This window comes from Erinaceus europaeus, chromosome 1, assembly GCF_950295315.1.
Source record: "Erinaceus europaeus chromosome 1, mEriEur2.1, whole genome shotgun sequence".
Lineage (NCBI taxonomy): Eukaryota > Metazoa > Chordata > Mammalia > Eulipotyphla > Erinaceidae > Erinaceus > Erinaceus europaeus.
Window position 1 is genome coordinate 77272640 of NC_080162.1, and position 6296 is coordinate 77278935.

Below are 6296 nucleotides of genomic sequence, written 5' to 3' on the forward strand. Positions count from 1 at the left end.
TCTCGACTGCACCCTGTCATTTCACGAACATCTCATAAAAACTGCAACAAAGGTGGGTGTGAGAAATAACATCATTGCAAGACTGGCCAGCTCCTCATAGGGCGCGAGCGCTTCCACACTACGATCATCATCTCTGGCATTATGCTATTCCACTGCAGAATACTGTGCCCCAGTATGGTTCCGTAGCCCCCATGTCCACTTGGTCGATTCCAAATTATATTCCTCCATGAGGATAATTTCTGGAACCGTCCGTTCCACCCCAGTTCCATGGCTGCCAGTTCTTAGCAACATCACCCCGCCAGATATTCCTCGGGATGCGGCATCATCCAAGTTCATTTCCCACGTCTACGCTCAACTGAACCTGCCAATATACGCGGATATCTTCGCCCACCGTGTCCAACGCTTGACGTCTCGTCATCCAATCTGGTCTCCTACGCCTACACTGATCTTCTCTGTTCCAGACTCTTGGAAACAGAGTTGGCAGTCAGCTGAGGTAAAGAACAAACACCTCATCACAGACCCCTGCAAGCGTCAACCCGGCTTTGACCTAGCATGTTATGATTGGGCCCTCCTCAATCGCTATCGAACAGGCCATGGCCCGTGCGCCGCTATGTTCCATCGCTGGGGAGCCAGAGACGACCTGAACTGCTCCTGCGGCTACAGACAGACTGTGACCCACATAGTCAACGACTGCCACCTCTCCAGATTCAAAGGAGATCTCGAAACTTTACATCAGGCTCAACCTGACGCTGTTGACTGGCTACGGAAGAAGGGCAAACGCTAGAAGAAGAAGTGGTATACGTGGTAGAAGTCAGAAAGAACTAGTAGCTATATGAACTTGTATAAAGATATCTAAATCATAGAGTGAAGTGAGTAAAAATAGTTGTAGAACATGATATACTTAAAGTGGCAAATGATGTATTACTGTGTTTACAAGCTGAATGCATAAAATCAATATCTGACAGGGTGTGTACCACATTTTTGACAGTGTTATCTCTTGGGGAAAGGAGGAATTTTGCTCCCCTCTTCCTCTGGGCTCTACCATTTCTGTGTGCTCTTGAGCAAGTTATATTGTCTCTATGTACCTTGGTTTCCCCATTTTACAAATGGAATACACTAGTAACAACTTGATAAGTGGTTGTATGGAATAAATGATTTAACACACATAAAACGCTATGCAGCAGTGCCTTCTGCACAGTATAAGAAAACTGTTAACTGTTACTCATGGAATTATTTTTCTTTTCATTCATCTGTATCCTTTCACTATACTAAATTACTGCTTTGTCTTGGTCAGCAGTGGGGGACAGCCACCCCTCACAATTCCTTCAGGGTCTTATGCAGAGGGAAAGCTTTAAATAGTTTGAAGGATGGTATTAGAGCAAAAGTGTTAAGACAAAGACTACAGCATAAGGACAAGCCTGTTGGGGGGTTTGGAAAGGAGGGGGCCTAGGGCTAGGGTGGCAGTGGAGTAAGGCCCAAACTCTAAGAATAGGGTCTATTATTGTATTTTACCAAGTTTAAGATACACCATAACGTGCATCATTATTTTGTATAACATCAGATGTATTTTAACTGGATTCTTTTTTTATCCCCCTTTGTTGCCCTTGTTGTTTTATTATTGTTGCTGTTATTGATGTCTTTGTTTTTGGATAGGACAGAGAGAAATGGAGAGAGAAGGGGGAGAGAAAGATAGACACCTGCAGATCTGCTTCACCCCTGAAGGTGGGGGGGCCAGGGTCTCCAACCGGGTGCCTTATGCCGGTCCTTGTGCTTTGCGCCAAGCTGCGCTACCGCCCTACTCCTTTTTTTTTTTTTTTTTTTGACCAGTAATCACTTTTATTTCTCCTGTACAAAAACTTATGTGGTGGCCACAGCTGGAGTCTGGGTCCTCTACACGGAGACTCTGGCGTGGGTCTTCACAAGGTGGTCAGTGAATTCCTGGTAAGGAAACTTAGTGAACACTGTCTCTTTCCAGAGATCGGGTGTGAGATAGCTGTAGGTCTTGGAAATGGCATCAAAGTGGCCTTAGCGAAGTTGCTCAGATTGGTGGTACAGCCCCTGGCCGGGGTGTAGCAGTCGTCAATGCCAGCCATCAGCAGCAGCTTCTTCATGGCAGGGGCTGACACAATAACAGTGCCCCTGGGGGCAGGGATGAGGCGCACCAGGACAGATCCGCAGCGGCCTGAGATCTTGTAGGGCACGGTATGAGGCTTGCCGATCTTGTTCCCCCAGTAGCCCCGGCGCACAGGGACGATGGAGAGCTTGGCCAGGATGATGGCACCTTGGATGGCAGTGGCCACCTCCTTGGAGCACTTGACTCCCAGGCCGAAGTGTCCGTTGTAATCCCCAATGGCCACAAATGTCTTGAACCTGGTCCGAGTCTGCTTCTGCATGGGCATAATCTGCAGCACCTTGTCCTTGAGGGCCTTGCCTCCACGAGCTCCGTGGCCCTGACCGTGGCTTCGGCCCCAGTGGCGACCTCGACCTCACAACTGTGGAAGCCTCCGCGGAATCGCCTCCCCCGCCCCCCGCGCCTCCGGACCCTCCCGCAGCACTGGCATCTTCCACCATTTGGTGTGATATTGAAGAAGTTTCAACTGGATTATTTTTTTTTAAGATTTATATATTCATTTATAGTGTGAGAGACAAAGTGCTCTATTATATGTAACGCCAGGGATTGAACCTAGGGTCTAAGATATGCAAAAAGTGTTCTCTGTCTATTGAACTACCTCCCAAGCTGACCAATACAATTTTAAAAAAAGATTTATTCACTTATTTTATGAGGGAGAGGGCAGAGCATTGGATGAGCACTTGTGGTGCCACAGATCAAATCTCGCCTCACAGAATGAAAGTTCTGCCCTCTATTTTCTGGGTCACCATTTCAGCCACTACAAAACAAGTTGGGTTTTGTTGTTGTTTTGTTTTGTAATTTTACAAGACAGACAAAAGCACCACTCTGAGTTAGCAGATACAACACAGAGGAGTAAACCTGGAGTCTTATGCATGCAAGTCCCGCACTCAATCCTCTATGCCTTTTCCCCAGCCTCTATAACAATTTCATGAGGGAGAGAATGAGAGGGCTAGGTATATAGCATTAACAGTTATGCAAAAGACTCTGATACTTGAGGCTCTGAGGTCTCAGGGTTAATCTCCAGCAGCACCATAAACCAGAGCTCAGCAGTGTTCTGATCAGTTTCAAAATCTTCTTCTAGCGTTTGCCCTTCTTCCGTAGCTAGTCAACAGCGTCAGGTTGAAAGCTGTCAGGAGCTGCTTGTTGCTGGCTTTGAAAGTGACTGGGATCCATGTGGATTCAGTCGGCTAGGAAGGATCATCAGTTTCCCCAATGAATGGGTACTCACGGGATGCACCACGAGAAGGTTGATCCAATGCATCCCAGTCTCAAAATAAAGTAAAATAAAAGAAATTGACAAAAGAGAGAGAGAATGAGAGGGCCGGGGGTAGATAACATAATGGTTATGCAAACAGACTGTCATGCCTGAGGCTCCGAAGTCCCAGGTTCAATCCCCCCACACTACCATAAACCAGAGCTGATCACTGCTCTGGCAAAAAAAAAAAAAAAAAAGTGGTCCGGGAGGTGGCGCAGTGGATAAAGCATCGGACTCTCACGCTTGAGATCCTGAGTTCAATCACCAGCAGCACATGTACCAGAGTGATGTCTGGCTCTTTCTCTCTCCTCCTATGTTTCTCATTAATAAATAAATAAAATATTTTAAAAAGAGAGAGAGAGAGAATGCAAGCAAACAAGGCACTGTTCATCTCTAGCATTTGGTGGTGCTGAGGATATTGACCTGGAGCTTCTAGAACCTTAGACATGCTGAGTCTGGTGTACTACCACTGTGAGCTCCCCACCCTATAAAATATTTTAATGCTCCAATTCATTTGTCATCAATTTACATGCATCCTAATTTCAGAGATATTAAAGGACAGACAAACATGCATTGTGGAGGCATTAAAATAGTGGTCCCTGAAGCACTGAAAGATGTATGCCCTCACCCCAATTTTTAACATCCCATTAAATTATAAGAAAGTATAAAGAGGATTTTCCCCATAATGATTACTTTGAAGTAGCTCTGGGGAAAATAGTAAATGTCAAATTCTTTCCTTAAACCATATCTCATCTCCTTTGTTTCCCTTGCATGAATTGAGTCTGCCTGTTGGGTGACCCCGGACTGCCCTGGGGGAGGGGAGATGCCATACAAGTGAGTCCTTTGAGCCTCTCCCCTGCCCTGAGGGCAGCGACAACTGGAAAGGGGCCCAGCTTTATGAAGGAACAATGGTGCCAGCTAGCATCTGTTGGAGCAGGGCTCAGTAATCTGGTTTGCACTAGCCTAGCTTCAGAAAAGTGACCCATGCACCTGAGGGGTCCACTTGGGCAAAGGTCTGAGACATCCAAGGAAATCCCAGAGAGGATTCTCTCAAATTCTTGATGAACCACACAGCATAGGATCATAGAATCTTTCAGAGAACCTCAGAGCCATGAAATCGAATGGTCCTACTGTATATATAGGGAAACAAAGGCCTCAGAAGGGGCTAGAACATGTTTTTGATCACAGTAAATCAGTAGCAAAGGTGGAACTGGAATTTAGATTACCTTTGACTCACCAAGTCAACAGTCAAACAATGATTTGTATAACTTTTTATCAACACGCCCAAGTTATGTTGCTCTGACAAGTGTCTGTGTGACACATCAGATAGACTCACCTGAACACTGGAATGAGAAACAGAGTGAATACCTCCAGGACTTGGAAGACATACAAGCATCTGCCTGCCCCCCCCTTTTATTTATAAAAAGGAAACATTGACTAAACCATAGGATAATTCCCACCACCAGAACTCTGTATCCTATCCCCTCCCCTGATGTCTTTCCTATTCTTTTTTTTAATTAATTAATTTATTTATTTTCCCTTTTGTTGCCCTTGTTGTTTTAAAACTTAACCTTTTTTTTACACATTTATTTATTCCCTTTTGTTGCCCTTATTGTTTGTTTTTTTTTAAATTTTTTATTAAAGAAAGGATTAATTAACAAAACCATAGGGTAGGAGGGGTACAACTCCACACAATTCCCACCGCCCAATCTCCATATCCCACCCCCTCCCCCGATAGCTTTCCCATTCTCTATCCCTCTGGGAGCATGGACCCAGGGTCATTGAGGGTTGCAGAAGGTAGAAGGTCTGGCTTCTGTAATTGCTTCCTCGCTGAACATGGGTGTTGACTGGTCGGTCCATACTCCCAGTCTGCCTCTCTCTTTCCCTAGTAGGATGGGTCTCTGGGGAAGCTGAGCTCCAGGACACATTGGTGGTGTCTTCAATCCAGGGAAGTCTGGCCGGCATCCTGATGACACCTGGAACCTGGTGACTGAAAAGAGAGTTAACATACAAAGCCAAATAAATTGTTGAGCAATCCTGGTCCCAAAGCTTGGAAAAGTGGAGAGGAAGTGTTAGGGAGGTACTCACTGCAAACTCTAGTGTACTTCTGCTTTCTTACTTTGGTGCCATACTCCAAACTCAGTCAATTTCTGCTTTGCGTTTCTACTTCTTTTTTTTTTTTTTTTTACATGCATAACATTCCCCAGATTCCCATTCAACAATACAACCCCCACTATTTCATTCATCATTTTTCATGGACCTATATTCTCCCCACCCACCCCAGAGTCTTTTACTTTGGTGTAATACTCCAATTCCATTTCAGGTTCGACTTGTGTTTTCTTTTCTAATCTTGTTTTTCAACTTTGGCCTGAGAGTGAGATCATCCCATATTCATCCTTCTGTTTCTGACTTATTTCACTCAACATGATTTTTTCAAGGTCCATCCAAGATTGGCTGAAAACGGTGAAGTCACCATTTTTTACAGCTGAGTAGTATTCCATTGTGTATATATACCACAACTTGCTCAGCCACTCATCTGTTGTTGGACACCTGGGTTGCTTCCAGGTTTTGACTATTACAAATTGTGCTGCCAAGAACATATGTGTACACAGATTTTTTTTGGATAGATATGTTGTGTTCCTTAGGATATATCCCCAGGAGAGGAATTGCAGGATCATAGGGTAGTCTATCATGTCAGATATGAGAATAGCTGTTCCTGCCCTTTTTTGTGGGCCATTGGCTTGAATGATAGTTTTCCATCCTTTCACTTTAAGTCTGTGTTTGTCTTGTTGAGTTAGGTGAGTTTCCTGTAGACAACATATTGTTGGGTTGTGTTTTCTGATCCATCTTCCTACTCTGTGTCTTTTAATAGGTGAATTCAGGCCATTGACATTTATTGATATCAAAGAT

The 6296-nt window shown here is 44.6% G+C and overlaps 1 pseudogene; it reads right to left on the minus strand.

The window, feature by feature from the left end:
* Window positions 1-1643: 1643 nt before the first annotated feature.
* On the minus strand, window positions 1644-2571 carry LOC103113181 (small ribosomal subunit protein uS5-like; annotated as a pseudogene).
* Between the last annotated feature and the right edge of the window lie 3725 nt (window positions 2572-6296).